This window comes from Chenopodium album, chromosome 3, assembly GCF_948465745.1.
Source record: "Chenopodium album chromosome 3, dcCheAlbu1.1, whole genome shotgun sequence".
Lineage (NCBI taxonomy): Eukaryota > Viridiplantae > Streptophyta > Magnoliopsida > Caryophyllales > Amaranthaceae > Chenopodium > Chenopodium album.
Window position 1 is genome coordinate 59,717,726 of NC_137836.1, and position 23,815 is coordinate 59,741,540.

The window sequence follows — 23,815 nt, forward strand, 5'->3', positions numbered from 1 at the left end:
TCCCTGTTGGCGTGCTTGTAGGGTAGCGGAGAGTTGCGCAATTTGATTATCTAAAATTTTATTATGCGCTAAAATTTGATCAATTGCCGCATCTCTGCTCTCCATGTGCTTTTGCATATTGACCAACATTGCTCTAATTTCCCCCAAAGAAGGGTCGGAAGATGAGGGGAATTGTTGTGGTTGATTCTTCTGGCTAGCATTTGGGTGATAATACTTCTGCTGCTGTTGTTGTGGCACCTGTGGTTCTTGTGGTGGTGGATTTTGAACATTAGTGCTCCGGTAGGAAAGGTATGGATGATTCCGATACCCAGGATTGTAGGTGTTGGAGTATGGGTTATTCTGCCTATAAGCTTGGAAGGCATTAAATTGCTCCACGGAACTCCTGCAATCCTGCTCCCAATGGCCTACAATACCACAATTTTCACAGAAGGTCTCATTAGAATTGTTATTAATTGCAGAAACATTAGCTACATTAGCAGTGCTCAGATTATCTAATTTTTGGCAAATAGAGGTCAGTTGAGCTTGCAAGAAGGATACAAAGTCGACACTATGTTTCCCCTTGTTAGCAAATCCTCTGGGATTCCCATATTGGGAATTGTGTATCGCCATATCTTCGATAACCTGACCTGCATCATCAACATTAAGATTCATAAATCTCCCACTAGCTGCAGAGTCTAAAATTATTCTAGAAGAATTTCCAATGCCGTTATAAAAGGCTTGGATTAACTGCCATTGTGCTAAATTATGGTGGGGGCATTCTCTTTGTAAGTCCTTGAACCTCTCCCAAGCCTCATATTAAGACTCATCGGCTTCTTGGGCAAAGTTCTGAATCGCACTTCGTAGTACTGCTGTTCTCTCTGCAGGATAGTATTTGTTATAAAAATTTAAAACAAGAGTTTCCCAGTCAGTTATACCAAGTGTAGTTCTATTCAAACCATTAAACCACAATTTAGTTTTTCCAGTTAAAGAAAAGGGAAAGAGAATCTCCCTGATTTGGTCTTGAGTGACCCCGGCTTGCCTTATGGTGTTGCAATATTGACAATAGTCGGCAATGTGAAGATTCGGGTCTTCACCCTTGGCTCCACTGAATTGCTTCCTCTCTATCATTGTTATAAATTGGGGCTTAATTTCAAATTGAACCCCATCAAGAGCCGGAGGAGGGGTGAGATGTGGGAAATCCGCAAGCTTTGGTTGTGAATAATCACTAAGCTTCTTTGGAGCCGCCATCTCTGATTCTGTGTCTGATGATGTCTATGAATTGCTAGAATCAGTCGGAGGATCGCGGTGATTATTGTTAGTATCACCAGAATCCGCCAGGATTTGCTTGTAGAAGTTTTTCTGTCTATGGAAGGAACGTTCGATCTCAGGATCGAATGGGATATAACCTGATCTGGAACACCTTGGCATAAACAAAAACTAGAAGCAAATATGAGATTTGTCTCAGAGAACTAACGCTCTCTGAGACAAAAGAGAAATAATCTAGACTACAAAACAATCAGAAATAAAAATAAAACCGTTTCCCCGGCAATGGCGCCAAATTTTGACAGGGTAAAGTCGTATCCCCTAATCAAAAATAATTACCTAAATCACTAACTAAGGTAGATAGGGAAGTAGGGTCGATCTCCACAGGGAAACAAGTCTTTTTACTCCTAATTCAATATTTATAATTAAGTAAAAGACTAAACTACTAAGGTTGAGAATGGGAAGAAAACAATATATAAAAGGATCTAGGGCATAGGTTCACCAATAAATAATATTCCAGGGTAAAACATAGTAATCAATCATAGACATTGCATAAATAACATGATTAACAGGCTCTCGCAATTTATTAATCAACATAGATCTAACAGGCTCTCGCAATTTTCTAGATCTAAGTTCTTATTGAAAATAGCCTTTAATATCAAATTAACATCTGCTCGATTCATCAATTTAATATTGCTATACTTTTACAAGCCGCAATTGTAAAACATTAAAATAATCCAATAAGAAATTATCATGTAATACCAATAATCAATAATAGTCAATCATCAATGCATCAATTAACCAGATTGTAAAGGGCTCTCGCTACGTATTACAATCACACAATTAATTTACCGGTATTAAATCTCATCTCTCGAATCTTGACTTAACCATTTATAAATTAACTTGCCTATTGAAACTGGACCTAAACATTAATTCTCATCTCTCGATTCTTGAATCAATATTGTCAAACTCATGCATAAAAGATAGGCCTAATCTAGTCACAGAGCATTAAATCAATTAATAGGAAATTAATCTAGCATTGATAATCAACAACAATAATTTACCCCTTCATATTATTTATTAGATCCCCATAAACCCTAGAAATTAAACTACTCACACATAATTAAATATAAACTACGCAAAGCAAATAAATAAATCATGATCAAAGGAATAAAATAAATAACTAAGATTAAGGGAAGAGAAATCGTTACCGAAATAAATCTGGAATTAATCAAAGAAATAAAAACAAAGGTTTAGAGAGAGTTTAGAGAGAGAAAACTAAGTAGAGAGAGAAAGTCTAAGAGAGAAGATTAAGAGAATAAGAAGTAGAAGGGAATGCTAATTAATCCGTCCAAAAACGTATTTAAACAAAACTAAAAACAACTCCTAATTAGAAACTAATTGCTCGACAAAACGCTTCTCCAGAAGCACGCGCCCGATCAGGCTAGAGGCCGCCCGATCGGGCGCGCCTTTAAGCTAGCACATTCTCCTCAGCAGCACCGCCCGATCGTGCTAACCCTCGCACGATGGGGCGCGCCTTGGGCCACTTGTCCTTGGCTTGCTGCGCTTCTTGCCCGATCGAGCTAAGCTTGCCCGATCGGGCCCTTGTGGCTCTTCGAGGCTTTGGACTTCCGATTGGGCTCGACTTCTCGGCCCAATCCGGATCGCCTCTTCGGGTCTTGAATACTCGGTCCAAACCTCGGTATTCCAAATACCGAGCCCTTAATCACCGGCTCGATGGTTCTCGCCGGCCTTGGGCTCCAAAAGTGATCGTGTTCCTCCAATGCTCGTAGTCGCTTCATAAAAATCTCGGGACAATGCTCCAAAGGTGCCATTCCCTGCAAAACTCAACCAAAACTACGAAAACACTAGAAAACACATATTAGTAATAAAAGTGGCCCGAACGAGCCAAAAACACTACTAATAATGACCACGAGACGGGGGTAAAACACTATATAAAACAGACATATCAATGGCTACGGGCTCGCCTCCAAAAGGAAAACCCGTAATCATAAAGAAATCGAAAGGGGTAACCGTCATCTCTCCCCATGGAAAGTGGAAAGTGTTGGTGGAATCCCACCAAAACTCCAGCAATCTATGAAGGAAAGCTGATGACGCAGGCTGACTCGATAAATCCCGAAGAGCCGCTAGTTGGGGGCTGATCCCTGAAAGCTCCACAATATCCTTTGCCACCTCGGGCAAACTCTTAAAACGGGCTCGCAGGTCACCAGAGCCATATAGGCACATGCTAGGCTCACTCTAAGGAAAAGTAAAAAGAATTTAAAAACGGTTATGGTTTGAAAAGGAGACAAAAAAAAAAGAAAGAAAGAAAAACGAAGGCGCAAAGAACTCACGATGCCGCGCCACCCTCTGATCGAGACATGATGGTCTGGGTCCCACTTAAGGAACCTAGGGTCTCAGTTGGGAGGAGCCTTCCAAAACACATCCTCCTGACAACGTCGATCGACTGCGACAGAATCTCATCAGCATCGACGAATGGAGGCGAGTCCATGCTATGATTGGATGAGGTTTCTTTATTAGTTTATTTTCTTTCTAAAACTAAGTTAATATGCGTGTTCTAGACCCATTTCGGCAACATAACGGATGCCGATAGGGAAAAACACAAAAATCGAATGCCACCCATAGTTGGGGCTATGATACCTGCTGTTAAACTTAGTAAATGGGGGCTTCTAACACCCACAAAAGTTATCCTATACCAGTTTCAACTAAGCATTCAAGGGATTGTATTTCAAATCTCAAAGAATCAACTACTCCTAGACAAACAACAATATACAAACATGATTATCATCTACCAAACAATTTTAAGGTTTAAACATGGAAAAAAATAACATAAAATAAAATAAAATAAAAACGAGCTAAGAGTATGCTTCGCGCCATTTTTCAATTTCAAAATTTACAAAATGTGAATTATGAAAGTAATACTATTTCCAATACTATAATCTACTTCATAATCACCAAATGCAACCAAAATGAGCAAGAAAAAGCAACAGATTCGAGCAAAATTCGAAGAAAAAGAGCAAGAACGAACTTAAACAAAGAAATTCTCATACAAGGTTCAATACTTAACCATTTTTCATGAAATTTGTTGCAAAACACTCCTTAAACATGGCATAACAACATGGAACAAACAATTTCAAGAATGATGGACTGAATCAAAAACCTCCAAATTCGAAATTTAGGGTTTAACGATTCAAAAATCGCCCAAATTCAGCCAAAAACGAACGAAATTTAGTAAAAAATCTTACATTGAATTATGGAAAATATGGATAAGGGACGTGATCTACTTCCTTTGGCTTCAAAAATCGCAAAAAAACCGAGCTTTTTAGAGAGAGAAAGGGTCGAAAATGGTGAAGGAAGAAGAAAGAATGCGAACTGGAAATCGCGCTCAGCGGGTTCTTTTTGTTGATTTAAATATCGCGCACAACTTAATTAGTTGCGCGTGACAGACCAGCGCAACTCAAAATGATGCGCGCGCCTGGACAGCGCAACCTACTGAGTTGCGCGCGGATACTGGTCACTTAAGTAACCGGTATCAAGATTTTGATCCGTTTGATCATTTTTTAACGGTTTTTGCTCGTTATTAGACGTAATGGCACGCAAATTATCAAAAAAATTTAATTGCTTTGCATTTTGTAGTTTATTTTCTTCATTGTTAGTTTTTTGCATCATTTTGCATGCGCACCGTGCTTTTTGCCTTCTTAAGCATACGTTTTGAACGTTTTTCGTAAATGTGTCTTAAGATGTTCCGTAGTGGTGCTTTACGTAAAAGCTCCCATAGACAGGTTTGTCATTTTACTATACTGACGTTATAAATGTCTGGATTTTCTTCTTTTTTCACGTCCAAAGCAAAAAAAGAAAGGCGTCATCATGCAGCGTAAAAATGCAAGGCATATCGTACAGCGTAAAATTGTATGCCCAGGTGTTGCGTAAAATTTCACTTCAGCCAAAGCTTTTCAAGATCTACCTCTCGAAACTAAAAGGTAGAGAATTACTTTACTTTAGGCGTTAGCTCACGAGTCGACAGGCGCGCCGAACCATCAGGAATATACACTTCTTGATTGGAAGCAAATACGGTAGTTAGTGAGCTTACTAGCATACTGGACAGTTAGGGTGTCCCTCCACCCCCTGTATAAAGAGTGACGAGACAATGTCGCACCTATGTAGTCATGGGCCCCTAATCCTGGGACACGTGTACTCATCTTGTGGACAAAACTATTGATAGAGTTGCTGACTTTCTTCTCTCTCACTGGATTTGGACATGTGCCTCTAGTCCTAAATATGTATTTCTATCTTGTGGACATCCGGTTCAAATACCGAAACATTTAGGCTCGAATACCAAAACATTTAGGCTCGAATACCAAAACGTCTAGGCTTGAATGCCGAAAACACCTTTTTTATCTTTTAACTTTGTTAAAGTTTCAATGGCATATCGAGGGACTTTAGACCAACGATGACATGATTGAGAGGAAATCACCCCCCTTTAACTCTTTTTTTAAACCGATCTCTTCTCATGATTTGACATCACCCAGAACACCTGTACTTGTAAAAGCGTTCTACAAAAGCAAAGGATCAATCTAGATTCTTTAGCGAGTTAAGACTAGAAATAACTTTTTCTGGCCTTAATAGCTACTTTTTTCATACACTTAGCGAATCAAGGATCGTTTCTACATCCTTAGCATTTTTGAAAGATTCTCTACTCTTTAAGAACTTCGCAGAATAAGTCTCGGATTTATTTCCTTGACTACTTTGATCATCGTCTATTCTAGACTCGATCAAAGTAGGGGCTAACTATAGACACCTACTTTTGGCCTCCTGTCCCGACAGTAAGTGCAATGATGATAAATAAAACCATCTTCATGTTGGATCGAAGTGAACAATGCTTATGGATAACTGGTTAAACCACAAAAGACTAGCCCAAACCAAGAAACAAAGCCAAATAAAGTCCAATTAATTAAATTCGATCATAATTAGGCTTAAGCCCGTACTTAAAACCCAATAATGACGGATTTAGGAGCGCCATAAGCGCTGTCGTAGAAAATAACGCGCACATCTCAAGGAGTCGTGCTAGGCTGGCGCGCGCAACTAATTTAATTGCACGTGACACTCAACGCAACTTCTAGAGTTGCGCTCGTGAAAGATTCAGAATTTCAGAAAATTGGAAAATCGAATCTTGCCATAAAGCCGCGCGCAAGACAATTAGCAGTTCAATGACTTGCGTTGGGTGGCCACACGCAACTAATATAGTTGCGCGAAACACCTGCTGCGACAGAATGTTTAAAACCTTAAACCTACTCATTCCGTATAAATAGAGGCTTAATCTGAGGCTTAAACAGATAGAAATTAACCCTAAACTCTAGCGAAAAACTTGTGAACTTGTGCTACTGTAGACACCCATTTGTGTCTCCCCAAAACCAAACCCAGTGATGAGTACCTTTCACGTCGAATCATAATCGAATGAAGTGAAAGTGTGGAAAGTTTAGTGTTGCGGATAGTTTTAATTTCTTTTCTCCTCTCTCTATTTTTGAAGACCTATTTTAAGAAAACAGTCAATCCAGCTTGGTTGGTCCATAATATGGGTCCAATAGTAGTGTAGTTGGATAGGGCTTGAAAAGAGCTTTGCAACGATATATTATAAGCCCAATTCCGATGAATATTGAGGAAGTTATGGCCAAATTATTGAACTGGGCCCGGTTTGAGTCTCATATGCGGCCTAATGATCTAGAGGAGGGCCTAATATAGATTTATCATTCCTAATGCAATTAGGAATGGTTTTAATTTTCTAGATTCTTCTAGAAGGTTCTTTTCATTCCTAATTCACTTAGCATTGATAAATTGACTTTTGTTGACTTTTTAGAGTTTTAATCAGAATAAAAGAATGTTTTTGAGGAAAATACGATTTTATCCTCCTGTACGGCAATTTCTATCTGATTTAAGAAAACGCGTCAATATTTTAGTCAGCGCCAAACGCCAGCATTAGCGCCTGACGCTAAGCTTGGCGCTAGCGTTAGCGTTAGCGCATGGCGCTAATGTCAGCGTCTGGCGCTACCCTCGTTTTACGCGTTAGAAATCTGTTTTGATTTTTTATCTTTTTGGCTGATTTTCTCTATAAATAGCCTTCTAAAAACTCCGTTTTCATTCACCAATATTCACCAACTCTCATCAAGATTTTCTTTATTACTCTCTCTCTCTCTCTCTCTCTCTTTTCTAAACTAGCCTTTTCTCAAATATAAAATTCCGTATTCGCAAGACTTAGATACACCTAGCCATATTCGAAGTTGCCTTCGTCGTAGACGTGAAAGGTTTAATTTCTAAGGGTTTGATCCCAAATCTCTCTTTCAATTATTTAATTTAATTTAATTGTTGTTTTATTATTTTCCTTGAAGTTACTAACGCGTGTAATTTGTTATTAGAAAGAGGTACGAGGCATCCAAGTAAGTACTTTAATGATTTAATTGATATTATGATATAGAAATCATGCTTAGATTGTTATTTATTGATTCCTAGTATCATGTGTAGGGTAACTTTAATATCAAGTATGATTAAAAGTATGATGCCTTTTATGTTCTTCCTAATATTTATGATTGTTAGTATCATGTTAGGGTTAAAGCTTTGATTTTTATTGCTTAGTGACATGCTAGGGTTTGTTATTAATCTTGTTAGTATCATGCCTAGGGTCTTACTATTATTATGCTTTACCATGATTATTGATTATAATTATTATTTGATATTATTATGTTGCTTGATATTTATTGTTATTGCTTGATCACGCCTTTTATGCATGTTTAAAGGGAATTTGTACTTGTAATCACACTTAATAAGATAATTAATAATCTTGTTTTGGGTTAATGTGATTATAATTCAAGTGATCGCCAATAACAGTTTTATTGGTGCATTAATATTCAACCAACATAGATAAATAGGTTTAGGGTTAACCTATTGATTGCATGTTAGTCAGAAAGCGCACATAAATACGATCAGAATAAAGTAGAGGCCTATTATTAGGGCAGGTTCAATCTCTTTTAGGTTGAATTTGTACCTTCATCCCCGAACTACCAGTCATGGTTCAAGACCTATTGGAGTTGACGATCTCTTGAATCGTTAAGGGGTGTAACCTTCACCTCGTGAACGGTTTACAAGTTCCTAAAAACTTGTTGGTGAATCTTTTGCTCTATCTTCTTTCCCTTTGGACGCCACCGTACATAAGTGTATGATCACAGTGGGGTTCAAGCTAGGGATTAACGCTTGAAATATTCCCTACAGTTTTTGGCGACTCCACTGGGGAGGAATTCTATTTTAATTCCTGTTGGCATTATTTGTTGTGCATATGGTATATGATCACTGTTGGCATTATTTGTTGTGCATATGGTATATGTTTTTCTTAACCGTTTGTTTGACTTGTGCTAAGATTATATAAATTAATGACTAAAAGAACTTTTCCAAATTAATTAATTAAGTAATTAATTTGAGTAAATAAAGTCTAATTTTTTAACCAGAATTAACCTAGTAAGACTTTAGGCATACCCCTGTTGATTAATAAAACCGAAAACAATATCAGATCGAAGCTCCAGCAATGGCGCCAAAGTTTGAATTGTAGCGCCACTCTGTGGAGTGTGGCGCCTGGCGACAATACTATCGTCTGGCGCTACACTGCAAAGAGAGGCGCCAGTCCATTGACGATAGTTCGGATTATTGATCGAATCATCACTTTGTGTCTAATTAACCAGTTTGCTAAGTAATTCGGTTAAACTTTACTGTTAATAATACCTTGTTAAGTCATTAATTAAGTCTAGGCACCAAGTCCCATGGTCTTACAAAAAATTCCAAGCATGTCACTTACACTCAACGCACACACCAATACACATACTTTGACCATGTCTAAGAAAGTCTTATATGCGCGTTTTTTCCGTCATTTTTTTAGGGGGGTAAGTCGGATATTAATCCTCCAATTTAAATACCATACTTGGTTCTTAAAAAATATATACCTTATTTTTGCCAAAAATATGCACCTATTTTTTTATTTTTCCTCTTTAAAACCGTAATGTCGAGGTCGATTTGAGTCAAGTAATTTAAACAAAAATGGTTTAAATTACATCGCATGGTCAAGAAGGAAGGGCGGTTAATCAAAGACAATCTTTTCGTACAAGTCCAACTTTTCGACAAACCCATTGCTCGTAAGAGGAAAGCTAGGACAGTAATGGCAACATAAGAAGAAGTCAATGAGCTCAGGAACCTACAGGTCACCGTGACTGAGGCACTAAAGATCCTAAACCTTAAGATCGATGATCCCGTGAAACATCAACAGATGGACCTCATGCAAGAGAGTCTAAGAAAGCTATCTAGCGACTACAAGTTTCAAGGGATTAGTTCACAAGGGGTCTTGGTGGACAAAGATCTTCTTCCGCAGAAGTTCAATGCCAACGACATCCCGAAATTCAAAGCAATCGATAACCCTTATTTTCATTTAAGAGCCTTCGAAACAATAATGAGTATTAAGGGTATCGACAAGAAGGTGTTCCCCTCTCTGTTCTCACTATCTCTCGAGATCGTTTGCCAGTAATGGTTCTTTTCTCTCGAGAAAGAAAAAACCTCCACCTGGGAGTCCATAGCAAACGCTTTCGTTGATAGATACAAATGCAATATTCAAGTTGAGACTGACCATAGGGAACTTGAAATCCTCAAGCAGAAGGAGAACGAAGGCTTCACCTCCTTCTTTAACAAATGGAGAGAAACCTCAGCTAAGATGATTGAGGTGCCAAGTGAAAAAGAGTCTATAAGGTTATTCATCAAAAACCTTCAAGAAAAATACTCCAAGCATCTCAAGTATCAGAATAATCTCCATACCTTCAAGGTCGTCTACGACATTGGAATCAATATTGAAGACAACCTGGCTAAGTTTAAAGCTGCCAACAATAACTCCAACAGTGGCTGGAAAGGCAAGAAGAACGACAATCCTTCTTCTTCTAAAACCACCCACTCAAACAATGTTAGAACTTTTAACCTAAGTGAAGTCCTTGCTATGAATAATCAAGGGCAAAAGAAACCATTTAGGAGGAACTTTACTCCTATTGGCATGAGTTATGACACCGCATTTGACTGACTAAATGCAAAAGGTCTTATAACTCCTATTGGACCATTTGGGAACCCACCAGTCGAAAAGAGGTCGGCTAACTGGAACCCCAATGCACACTGCAAGTATCACGAGGGTAGGGGCCATCTCACCGAGAACTGTTGGAAGCTTAAAGAAGCTATCCAAGACTTAATCAACAACAACAAGCTGCCATTGCCTCCTGCCAGTAAGAAGCCAAGTATTGATAATGCGCCTCTCGCTCATTCCTTGTCTATCTCTGATGAGGAAAACGAGGTTGACCCCTCGTCTCTCATCAAACCTGTTAAAGAAATCCATGCCATCAAAGAAGAGGAGGAGATCTTTTTCGAAGCCATGGATAACCTTCCGGAATTAGCAAGTAAAAAGGACATACAATCGCTTACAGTGTCTATGATCGAAGGATCGCATTTGCTACGTGAAACTCTCAAGGCTATAAAGGTACTTCAGAAGAAATATGACGAGGTTCCACTCCCAAAAAATGAACCTAAGAGAGAGTTCACACCCATGGGAACGACTTATGAGGCAAAACGTTTTCCTGTACAAGTCACCGAAAAACCCAAGAATAGTAATAGATTCTACACTCCAATTGGGATCCCATATATGCAAATGTTCGAAATGCTCTCCGAGAGTGGCGAGATCAAACCTCTCGAACCGAAACCATTTGAATAATTGAAAAGGATAGATAGATATTACTGTCAGTATCATCAATCGGGGGGTCACACTATTGAAAACTGTTTTAAATTCAATGATTTAATTCAGAAAATGATTGATGAAAAGAAGCTAGTCCAAGTTCCACAAGAAGAGGATGCAAGTATTAATGGAGTTTGGGACAGTGATAAAAAAGACGTCTACTTAAAAGACATGGTAGGACCTCCACCTTCGGTGTCATATGCCATGGATGACTTTTGGGTTGAAGAAGATTCATCAATAGACGTCCTCACAAGATCCGGGAGAATGCAACCTCCCGTTTCGACACAACCCATGCCAACCACACAACAAGTTCCCATGCGTATCATTGAAGATAATGATATCGTCAAACAGTTCAAGAAGACAAAAGTTAAAATGAACGTATGGAAACTTCTGGCGACATCTCGAGAACATAGGTTGGCTGTAATGAATGCCTTGGACAAAATAGGGATAGATTCTGACACCACTCCTGAGGGGTTGGCTAACTTCCTCACGAGTTATCTACCTAGTCCCATCAATTTGATCACCTTTTCCTTCAAGGATTTTCCCCCAGAAGGTGACAAACACTATAAGGCATTAAACCTCACAGTAATTTGCAAGAGAATGAACGTCCCTATGACTCTTGTAGACAATGGATCAGCCATTAATGTCTGTCCACTTAGAACTGCGAGGATGCAAGGCATAAGGGATGAAGACTTAACCCCGTCAACACAAGGAATAAGAGCCTACAACAACACTCGTCGTCAAGCTCTTGGTAAAATTACCATGAATGTAACGGCGGGAGCGATAGAACATGTTACTACTTTCCAAGTAGTAGATATCAAAGCTTCATTCAATTTACTGTTGGGACGCCCTTGGCTTCATGAACTAGTGGCCGTCCCCTCATCTCTCCACCAACAAGTAAAAGCCATAGTTGGGGGAATTCCTATCACCATCGATGCTTCACCTATGAGAATCAAGTCTATAGAAAATCCAATAATTAACGTGGAGCACGATGAGGATGATGAAGATTTATGGGGCTTTAACGAAGAGGTCTCCTTAATCCAGTAGGATGAAAGGACCCCTCTGTACCATGACCCCCATTCTAACATGATCGTGAATGCTATTCTGAAGAAACAAGGACATTTTCCTAGGATGAACCTAGAAAAGAAGAAAGGAATAGCAAAACCGCTGTAGTCACCTGGCATCCCTAAATTAGATACTTTCGGACTTGGTTTCGAACCGACTCAGAAAGATCTTAAGCGAGCCCAGGAAAAATCGAAGGCACGTAGGGACGCTCGCATTCAAAAGAAAGCAATCCCAACGGATCAGTACCCTCTTACCCTTAATGGTCAATTCATAAAAGAAGGAGAGAACTATCCATGCCACGAATTTCCTGAACCATTTGTCGTAAACGGCATAAGGCAACCGGGATTTGAAATTTTCTTGGATTGCTATTTCACAGATGAAATCCCAACTCCTGTCCATAAGGAGAAAGCACCCCCATGCTTTGACTTTAACGTCATGGGACTACTATTTGGGCGAGGAAAGGATGAGCCTACATACAAAGAGGATAACTCCTCGCTCATTCAAACAGTCTTACAAAGTGAAAACTTCGATCCCTTGAAGCTAATCACTCCAGCGGAAGGATCAATACAAGGGTGGCGCAAGACCATCAAGGTGACTACTCCAAGTGGAAGAAAGATATCTATCACGACAGGGCAAGGACCGATGTTCAAAGAGTGGTCAGAGTCAGAGTCAGAGTCAGAGTCAGAGTCTCTCCCTATAGAGTCATCTAGGTCTTTATTAGTAGCACCTTCCCCTTCTATCTCTTCTCCTAGAATAGTTAGTTATCAAGTCCATGAGGACATATCACTCTTTGATGTAATGATCTCAGAGTATAATAATATAACTTCTTCTCCTTACTTCTTGTATTCTTCTTTAACCCAAGATGACGAGCATTGCTTAACTAACAATGAAAAAGACAAAGAACTTATTAAATCAATGGAAACACTTGAAAAGAAAACACCGATAATTGAAGAAACTGAGACGGTTGATATCTCAAATGTTTCAACCAATAAAAGAGAAGTTAAAATCGGACTAACACTTAATGAACAAGAAAGAACCGATTTAATTAACTTACTTAAAGAATTCATCGATGTATTTGCTTGGTCATACGAAGATATGCCAGGCATTAATAGAGAAATAGCTCAACACATTATACCACTAATTCCAGGAATGAAACCTGTAAAACAAAAGTTACGTCGAATGAAACCCGACGTAGCACTTAAAATAAAAGAAGAAGTCTAAAAACAAATAACTGCATGTTTCATCAAGGTATCTAAATACCCCAAATGGGTCGCCAACGTCATCCCAGTTCCGAAAAAAGATGGAAGGGTAAGAATGTGTGTCGACTATCGAGATCTAAATAAGGCAAGTCCAAAGGATGACTTCCCTTTACCACACATCGATATTCTGGTGGATAACACAGCAAATCACGCACTTCTCTCGTTCATGGATGGATACGCAGGTTATAATTAGATTTTCATGGCAAAAGAAGACATGGAAAAAACAACCTTCATAACACCATGGGGCACTTACTGCTACACGGTAATGTCATTCGGGTTAAAAAACGCAGGTGCCACTTACCAACGTGCAGCGACTGCCTTACTCCATGACATGATGCATAAAGAATTCGAAGTATATTTGGACGACATGATTGTAAAATCAAAAGACCGCCCAGGCCATCAAGTAGCCTTAAGAAAAATTTTCGAAAGGCTAAAAAAATACAATATGAGGTTGAACCCATCTAAGTGTGCTTTTGGAGTCACCTCAGGCAAGCTTTTGGGTTATGTCATAAGCTCTAGAGGAATAGAGATAGACCCAACCAAAGTCAAAGCAATCATGTCAATGCCACCGCCCAAAACTGAGAAGCAGATTCGAGGATTTATTGGCCGGTTGCAATACTTAAGTAGGTTCATATCAAAATTGACAACGATATGCGAACCAATCTTTAAAAAGCTTAAGAAAAATGTACCAGTAATATGGGATGACGAGTGTCAAAAAGCCTTTGAAAAGATCAAATCCTATCTCGCAAATCCTCTCGTATTAGCACCAGCACTTCCCAGAATACCTCTTAGGTTGTACTTAACAGTTACCAAAGAGACAATGGGAACTATGCTAGCACAAGAAGTAGAAGGCAAAGCAAACGCAATCTACTATCTAAGCAAGAAAATGCTCGAATATGAAGCACATTATACACCACTTGAGAAATTGTGCCTCGCCTTGGTATGGGCCACAACCAAGTTAAGACATTATATGTTAGTGCATACAGTCTTCGTAGTCTCCTGATTAGATCCACTCAAGTATCTATTCGAGAAATCTACACACAATGGACGCATATCGAGATGGATAGTCAATTTAGCCTAGTTTTATATAAGGTTTATGCCGCAAAAAGCTATCAAAGGATCTGTGGTGGCAGACTTTCTAGCGGACTTTCTAATAGAAGACTCGACACCAATACAAGACAATGAATTTCCAGATGAAGATTTAATGGTCACTGAAGATGATACTTGGACCTTACACTTCGACGGAGCCTCAAACCAAAAAGGATGTGGCGTTGGAGTATTACTAGTATCACCTAAAGAAGAGCATGTTCCAATCTCCATAAAGCTTGATTTCGACGTTACCAACAACGCTGCTGAATACGAAGCATGCGTGGTAAGCCTTGAAACAGCTTTGGCATTGGGAGTAAAAAAGTTACGGATATTCGGAGACTCTTCATTAATCATCAATCAAATATCCAAAAGGTGGAAAGTAAGGAGCGAAAGTTTAGCCCCTTACCAAACCTATCTGGAAACTCTTACTAATCAGTTAGAAAAGGTAGAATACACATATCTACCTAGGGAAGAAAATCAATTTGTTGTTGCCTTGGCAAGACTAGCCCGAATGGTTAGGATTCCTACGAAAATCGAGCAAATGCCTCTAACTATAGAAAAAAGGCAAAAACCAGCATATATTCAAGCTTTAGAAGATGATGAAGTAGTCCAAGACAAAGAAGAAGAAGAAGAAGAATAAGAACCGTGGTACACGGATATACTCAACTACGTCACCAAAGGAGAATACCCTTCCCATGCTGACAAAAGAGAAAAACGAGCATTAAGACTCTTGGCTTCCCAATATGTACTCATAGACAACGAGCTACATAAAATGGTACCTAAGGGTCGAGCTCTCTTATGTGTAGGAGAAAAGGAGGCCCAAAGAGCAATGAGGATAGTCCACGAAGGAGTCTGTGGAACTCACATAAATGGCAAAATGTTAGTCCAAAAGATAATGCGAGAAGGATATTATTGGACTACAATGAATAGGGATTGCCATCAATAATACGTAAAAAGATGCCCTAAGTGCCAAATCTATGCCAATTTACAACATGTTTCTCAATCCTTTCTCTACACTCACACGTCGCCATGGCCGTTCTCTACATGGGGAATTGACATCATCGGCAAAATCACTCCCCCAGGAACAGGAGTCCACGAATATATCCTAGTGGCAATTGATTACTTCATAAAATGGGTCGAAGCGCAATCATATGCTAAACTCACTACAAAACATGTAGAACTCTTTATCGAGAGAAATATTATTTGTCGATACGGAGTCCCACATGAAATGATAAGTGACAATGGAACTCACTTTCAAGCCGAATGTGAAGAATTGCTACAAAAATATGGCATTCAACATCATCATTCCTCCCCTTTTAGGCCTCAAGCAAATGGAGCAGTCGAGGCAACTAATAAAAATCAAAATACTATCATTGAGAAAATGACGGAAAATTATAAGGATTGGCCTGAAAAACTTCACTTCGCATTGTGGGGTTATCGCATGCCAATTCGCACATCAACAGGAAATATGCCATTTTCCTTGGTTTATGGAATGGATGTCGTACAACCTGTCAAACTAGAGATTCCATCTCTACGCATCGCGTTAGAAATCAAACTCGATGAAGTTGAATGGACTAGAGCAAGATATGAAGAGCTAATTCTACTCGGTGAAAAACGACTAGAAGCTCTACATCACACTCAATGTTACCAAACTCGTTTGGCTTTGAATTTTAATAAGAAGGTCAAGACACGAAACATCAAAGTAGGAGACTTGGTGTTAAAAGAATCAAGGAAAAATGTTTTAGATCCAAGGGGAAAATTCAGACCTAATTGGTCCGGACCCTACATTGTCAAAACAATCCTGTCAGGAGGTGCAGCAAAATTAACTGATATGGATGGAAATGAGTTCTCGAACATGACCAATCTTGACCAACTTAAGAAATACTACCCATAATTACTTGAGTAGGATACTCAAGAGAGCTACGTTTGGCCTGATTCCTATAGGATACGTAGGCAACCCTTTACGGGTGTGGCCACTTTATTTTCTAAATCTCGCATCCCAGAATGAATAATAAAAAATTCGACTGAAGATCAACGAAACATCGGCGTCACGGAAAACATTCTGGCGCCAGCCGATGAACGTTAGCGCCAGACGACGGCATCCGTCGCCAGACGCCAGACTGCCGCAGCCGGCGCCAGTCGCAGAATTGTGGCGCCAGTTTACAATTAAAAGTCTGGGAACATTTCGGTGTTTGTCGGAAAATTTTCGACTTCCGTACTCGAAAAAATTTCTGGAAAATTAATTCTTCGGTTTTCATTGCTTTAATAAAATAAATTTAAAATAAATAATTTAATTAAAAAGCTGGAATTTCATTAATAAAATAAATTACATTATTGAAGGAATTTAAATAAGGCTTAAATAAATTAACTTTAAATTTAAAAACTAAGTTTAAAATTGGAAATTAAGCAATGCTCTTAATCTTCTTTCTCTTTCTTATCCCTTTTCCAATTCTTGTCTTCTTCTTCTTCCTCATCCATAACCTTAGCTAGTAGGCATTCTTTAGAGGACCTACATTCAATCTTGGAGTAAATAGTTTCCCCCTCAGCTAGGACTCCATGCTTCTTTTCTACCCAAGCTTTCTTTTCTGTGGTGTCAGCTTTCCTTTTTCCTTTATCTTTTGCAGTACTCTTTTTCCTAGGCATTATAGGTGTTTTGAACTCAATCCTTTCACCCAAGCGTTCCTTAACAGGAATCACCTTGTCACCTAGACGGCTCTTCACATCATTTTTACTCTGATTTTTCTTCATGTCCTTTGAGGGTTTCTTTAGAAGCCACTTTTTCACATCATTGGGCAAGGAAGGAGGAACCTTTTAGGTAATTACTTCCCATAAAGGTCTGGCGCTCCAATAAGCATCAAATTTGTCTACTTCCTGGGAGACAGGGAACTCGTATGGACGACGAAGATCACCGGAAGGAATAGTCTGAAGTAGGCTGAATTGTCTTTTTACCCTGCAGGGATAATAAAAAGTCATACGGGACAAGCTTAGAAGATGGCAGAAAGGTTGCTTGTTGACACCAACCATCTTCTCTATTTTCCACCAAGGTATGACCCACTTGATGACAAGATTACAAGACTCGAAGACCTTCTTCCATTCATGGCGCCCCATCTTAGAGAAGCGTTTCTTCTTTCTCACGAAGCAATTTGGAGTATACTTCTCAATGTTGTCCGGAGGGCTAATTAATTCCAGTCTTTCCATTAGCCACATCTGTAAAAATTGCAATGCAAATAAATTATTATTACTATACAAAAATATATTTTTGATTTCTGTAATTAAAAATATTATTTTTCTACCTGTAATAAAATTTGAGAGCCCCGAAAAGGTGCTTTTGGATTTTTCTTTAATTCATCAAGACTAAGCATGGTCTCTCCAACTATTAAAGGCATTGGATTTCTCCCTAATTCAATTTGTTCTAAAATAGTGGATATAATTGATTGACCCTCATTATTTTTACCACTAGTAAGAAAAAATTGATTAAGCATGCAAAACAGGAAAGCCCTTCTTTCAAATTAACTATGCTACCATCTACTATCTTTGATAGATCTCTGTCTTTTAAATTGAAGAAGTGTTCAAAATCCTTATAATTATATTCATTTATTCTAGGGATTACTACAAGATCTAGCGCAGGGAAGCCTAAAATAGCACCAAATTCTTCCGGCAAAGGGCTAATTTCATCATACCCTATTATAAAGCAATGAGTATCTACATCCCAATATTCTAGAGCGGTATGAATAAAATCTGAATCAAGATCTACCCCTTTGATACCATAAACACTCCCCAAGTGAAACACATCTAATTCTTTTCTCTCTTTGGCATTAAGAGACCGACACCATTCATGGGTGTAGTTGGTAAAACTTTTGGAGACTAGAGACATGATGTTATTTTTCTAAAAGCTAAGAAATATTTTATCTACTGAAATTATGAAGAAAATCGGCTGGGCAGGGGGCTATTTATGCACAAAATTTGAGCAGTTTTAATACAGGAAGGATTTGGAGTCAACGCTTATTAGCGCCAGACGCCAACTATTGGCGCCTGACGCCAGAGCCTGGTGCCAAACGCTAAGTGTAGCGCCTGGCGCTACACCAAAACGCGCGGCGCCAGTTGGCGCTAATATGTCTCATTCTACGCGCTTTCTAAAAAACCGCATTTTCGATTTGATACGAGTCTGCTAATGACTTTACGGTTTCCTTATCTTTTTCTAAATATTCATTTATTCCTCCCTCTTAATTAATATAGCTATTATATTAATCATATTATTTTTCAGATTTTATTTAGACTAACTTCCAAGTTTTTATAAATCCAATATTTTATTTCATTTTTCTTTTTTTCTTTTTTGGGGGAGAAAGTCGGATACCCTCCATCAATAATCAAAATGACGGAATTTTTGCGCAAAATTATTTTTCACATTTCCTTGCACACACAAACATGCACATAATAATAATAAAACATGAAAAACATGATAAATAAAGAATAAACTCATAATAGTATGTATATACAAAACACGTCTAAATAATGAGTCTAATTAAAAGGCGAAGTTCTATACAAAGTCAAAATAAAATAATAAAAAGCACAGGAATAAACTACGGCGCCGGGGGACGTACACCCATCATCTCATAAAACTGCGCCGTACGAGGAGTAACCTATCCACCAGCTCCAGCTCCGGATCCAGCTCCAGTCTCCTCGGGAGGAGGAAAGCTCAACACAGGACCCGTCCACCCAAGATCAACCTGAGGCTAAGGCTGCGGAGGCTGCTGCGATGACGAGCCAACCTCGTACATCCCACCACCTATAAGAGCCGAGGTAGCCTCTGACAGGGTAAAGTCGTATCCCCTAATCAAAAATAATTCCTAGATCCTCTAACTAAAGTAGATAGGGAAGTAGGGTCGATCTCCACAGGGAAACAAGTCTTTTTAATTCTAATTTATTATTATAATCTAAATTATCTAAGTAACCAGTATTTTAAATATGAATTCTATACTACGAAGGATGAGTTTAGGGAGAAAAGAATCAATAATAAGGAAACCTAGGGTCACAGGTTCACCAATAATTAATATTCCGGGATAGAATGAAGCAATTAATAATTAACAATGCATAGATAACATGATTAACAGGCTCTCGCAATTTATTAACCAACATGGATCTAACAGGCTCTCGCAATTTATTAGACCTAAGTTCCTATTTAAAAAAGCCTTTAATATTAAATCAACATCTGCTCGATTCATCAATTCAACATTGCTAAACATTCACAATCAAATTACATCTGCTCGATTCATAATCTAATTGCAAAGAATTAAAACAATTCAATAGGAAATTATCATGCAATATCAACAATCAATAATTACAAACTATCCCTTCATATTAATTATGGATCCCCATAAACCCTAGAATTAAACTACTCACTAATCATCATAATTAAACCAAGCAAATAAATAAATAAGAACATGATCAAGAGCGCAATTAAAAATAACTGAAATTAAAAAGGGAAGAAATTGTACCAAACTAAATCTGGAATTAATGAAGGAATTAAGAACAAGAGTTAGAGAGAATTTAAGAGAAAGAAAAATACTAAGTAGAGAGAGAAAGTCTAAGAGAAAGAAGATACGTAATTAATCCGTACAAAACGAATATATAATTCCCCTAAAACAAGAATTAACTAAACTTAATCAGGTTCTAGAAAAACACGCGCCCGATCGGGCGAAGGGGGCGCCCGATCGGGCCTACCTTTTTCTCATTGCCCAGCCTAAAGTGCCGCGCCCGATCGAGCCTACGCTCACCCGATCGGGCGCGCCTTTCCTTGATAGCTGGCATGCGCGCAGCTCGCCCGATCGGGCGTATGCTTGCCCGATCGGGCCCGGCTTCATCTTCATGGTTTGGACTTCGATTGGGCTAGATTTCTCGGCCCAATCCATATTTCCTCTCGGGTCTCGAATACATTGTCCAATTAACCGAACCCTTAATCACCGGCTCGATGACTCTAGCCGGCCTTGGGCTCCAAGAATGGTCGTGTTCCTCCAATGCTCGTAGTCGCTTCATAAAAATCCCGGGAAAATGCTCCAAAGGTGCAATTCCCTGCAAAACTTAACCAGAACTACGAAAACACTAGAAAACACATATTAGTAATAAAAGTGGCCCTAAAGGGCCAAAAACACTACTAATTATGACCAAGGGACGGGGGTAAAACATTATATAAAATAGACATATCAAACTCCCCCAAGCCAAACCTTTGCTTGTCCCTAAGCAAAGAGCTCATCAATGAACATATAAAACATACTTCACCCCAATCAACGAATCAAAAGCCAACGATTCAAGGTAAAATTAAACAAACATGCTTCAACGTCAATCAATCTTATTCATCTAATCACCCTTCCTCCCCAACAATTGTCAAGTAGAGCAAACCACAAGAGCATATAGAATTCAAGTCTAGTGCTCGCACACTCGACTCTCATTTATGTGGCGAGTAAAGAATGTACTCGATCGCTCTCCACCCAACCCCTTTAATGTAAAAAATGCCCTCCCAACTCACACTCTCGTGTGTATAAAAACATTGAACGCTCATCCTACTAGTCGACTCGAATTATGTCAAGTCATAACTTGCATTGAAAAACAACACTTTCACATTTACAAAACTTCTATGCACAAGGTCGGAAGGTCTTTCAAGCTTGTAATGTAAGGCTAGGGTAAAGGTAGGATAAATTTGGAATTATGTGAGATAAAAGCTATGCATTAAGGGAGCCAAATCCTAATAAACCCATGATCAAAAATAATGATCATACACATCTCCAACATAACCAACTCCAACAACAATCCACCAAATATACTCCAAACAATAAAACAATCCCATCCCTCACAATTTCACTCATAAGAAATATGATAATGTAGAACAAGAGTGAATAACAAACCTTGAACTCATAACTTAAAATATTTACATTGAAACTCAACTTTTTTTTTCTTTCTTTTGATTAACCTTCACTTAGAACATTTGAACATCAAGCATTTTTTTCTTTTTTTTTCTTAGAAGTTCACTTTCTTTTTCTTTTCATATTTCTCACTTTTTTTTCTTGAACTTCTTTTTTTCATCACACTTTTATTTTTCTCAAATATATACAACTTTCAAACTCATAAAAACAAAAATATGATCAAGAACAAATTACTTCTCAAAACCCACCCAGATTGTGCAAATAAAGTGCACACTACAAACTCCCTCACCTCACTCACTAATAGCTCCCCCAAGCCAAGCTTGGGACTAGTAACCAATGGGGCAATTAAGGCTTGTAATGTGGTTATAAACAATAAAAAGTCAAGGCAACAACATGGGTGACAAGAAGGGAACAAATGTATCTAAATACTCTGAAGGCTACCTAAAAGAATGAACGCCTTCGTCCTCCTCATGTGCATAATAATAAGTCATGAAACACTACTCATAGTTGTAAATCAATACTCAAATTCATTGACATACCAGGAATTATGGAACTATCACACATTTCCTAACCAAATCAACTAGTCAAGCACTATATTCACAAGTAGTTGGGCAAAATTGAAGTAAGTTAAGGAATCCAAATAATTAGACTTCAAATCATGACCAACAAATCCACAATATTCATCATCAAATACCAAGAATCAAAACAATTTTCTCAAGTATGGGGCACAGGGAAGTATGATTTACAATTCATTGGAACGTATTTTTGAATTTTTTTTTTATTTTTTCAATTTTTTTTGTATTTTTCATATAAGAAAGCAATAAAAAAAACTACACTAGGAAAGCAAATAAAAACTATACTAGAAAGCAAATAAAAGAGAGAGAAGGAAGAGAATTTCTAAGATGAAAGAACACCCCCCCAAGCCAAATCAAGCAATGCCCTCATTGACTTGGGAGAGTAGCCTACTCCTGATCCTCATCCATCCTAGAGTACCCCCCACCGTGGCTAGAGCCGACCCCTCCATGGCTAGAGCCACCACCACCATACCCCGAACCACCGGCATAGTAGTTAGAGTCTACATTCCCACCCATACCCCCATATCCGTGGACCGAAGAGTAGTCCACATAAGTACCATAAGCACCGGGGTGAGAATACCCTCCTTGGGGGTATTGGAACCAATCGGGAGTAAGGGAATCGGGAGGAATAGCCCCCCGACGGGCATAATCATCATACATGGGGTAAAGGCCCCTCCCTAGGTTCCTCTCAATAAGACCAACCCTCCCATCTAGGGTGCTTAACCTAGAGTCTAGGTTTTGCATCATGCCCTCTACCCTTCCTTGCCCCGTCTCAATACGGTCTAGTTGGCTCCTAAAAGTCGAAAAGTCATAAGGGGCATTTGGGTCGACATTATAGTCGACCGAGGAAGTTGGCATGCCGTAGGTGAAAGGTGGGGGTGGTTGGTAGTGGGGTGAGTGGTGAATGGGTGACTGGTGAATGGGGGATTGGTGAGGTTGTGGTGAGGGGTGAGGTGGTTGAACCTCACCTTGACCATCTAACTCGAAAGTGTAGGAGGGCTTCCCCCTCTCAAATTTGGTCAAGGCGGGGTTGGGTAAGGTAAAGGCTTGGTCCCTCCTACCCGATTGTCGGTGGACAATCCACCAAGTATCACTCCCCACCGGTTGTACCCAATTCAAGCTCCCTAAGTAAGGTAGGTCTATTAGGTTCGATCCCACAACTTTCCTATGGCCATCAGGGTTCCAACCTAAGTGTTTCCTAGCTATATGGGTCACTAACCCCCCAAAGTAAATAGGTGCTCTAGACCTACTAGCCTCGGCCGCGTTGGCCGCCCTTTGGAAATGATTGGCTATCCTATGCGGTATGTTTAATTTTTCAGCATTAGGAATTATATAGGAAGCCAATAATTCCAATTCATCCCTCCGGACATTTGCCGGTTCATGCCTCCCAAAAATGGTGAGGCCGACAAATCTTTGCCAAAGTTTGGGGACGGGATGTTGAATCCACGTCCCTTTGGCATGTTGGAGGTTCACCAAATCCTCCCCTGTTAACCTCTTATAGACCACGGCGGTGTGGTCTTGCGAGGGATCAATAGGCTTGTCCGGTTTCAAGTCAAACAACTTACCAAATTCTTTTAAAGTTAATCTCACATTGTTGTTTAACAATCGAAATTGGACATGAGTGATTAGTGCATTCATTTTGATAACATTAAAACTTGATATAAATTCCAATGTTAGATAATCATAAGTGTCATGGCACATTTGAAACAAACCACTCATACCTATGCCCTTAAACAATTTTTCTACGTATTTATCAAGACCTAGCCTAGCTAAAGTAGGATGATGAATGAAACGGGTAGAAATTACCTGACGATCGATGAGGTTGATCATCCGAACCCGTTGCTCCTCCGA

The 23,815-nt window shown here is 39.1% G+C and overlaps 1 non-coding gene across 1 annotated transcript; it reads left to right on the plus strand.

Moving 5' to 3' along the window:
* Positions 1–739: 739 nt before the first annotated feature.
* On the plus strand, positions 740–846 carry LOC145625924 (small nucleolar RNA R71). Its single transcript, XR_014110816.1, has one exon. It is a non-coding gene; the product is annotated as a small nucleolar RNA R71 (small nucleolar RNA).
* Positions 847–23,815: the final 22,969 nt, after the last annotated feature.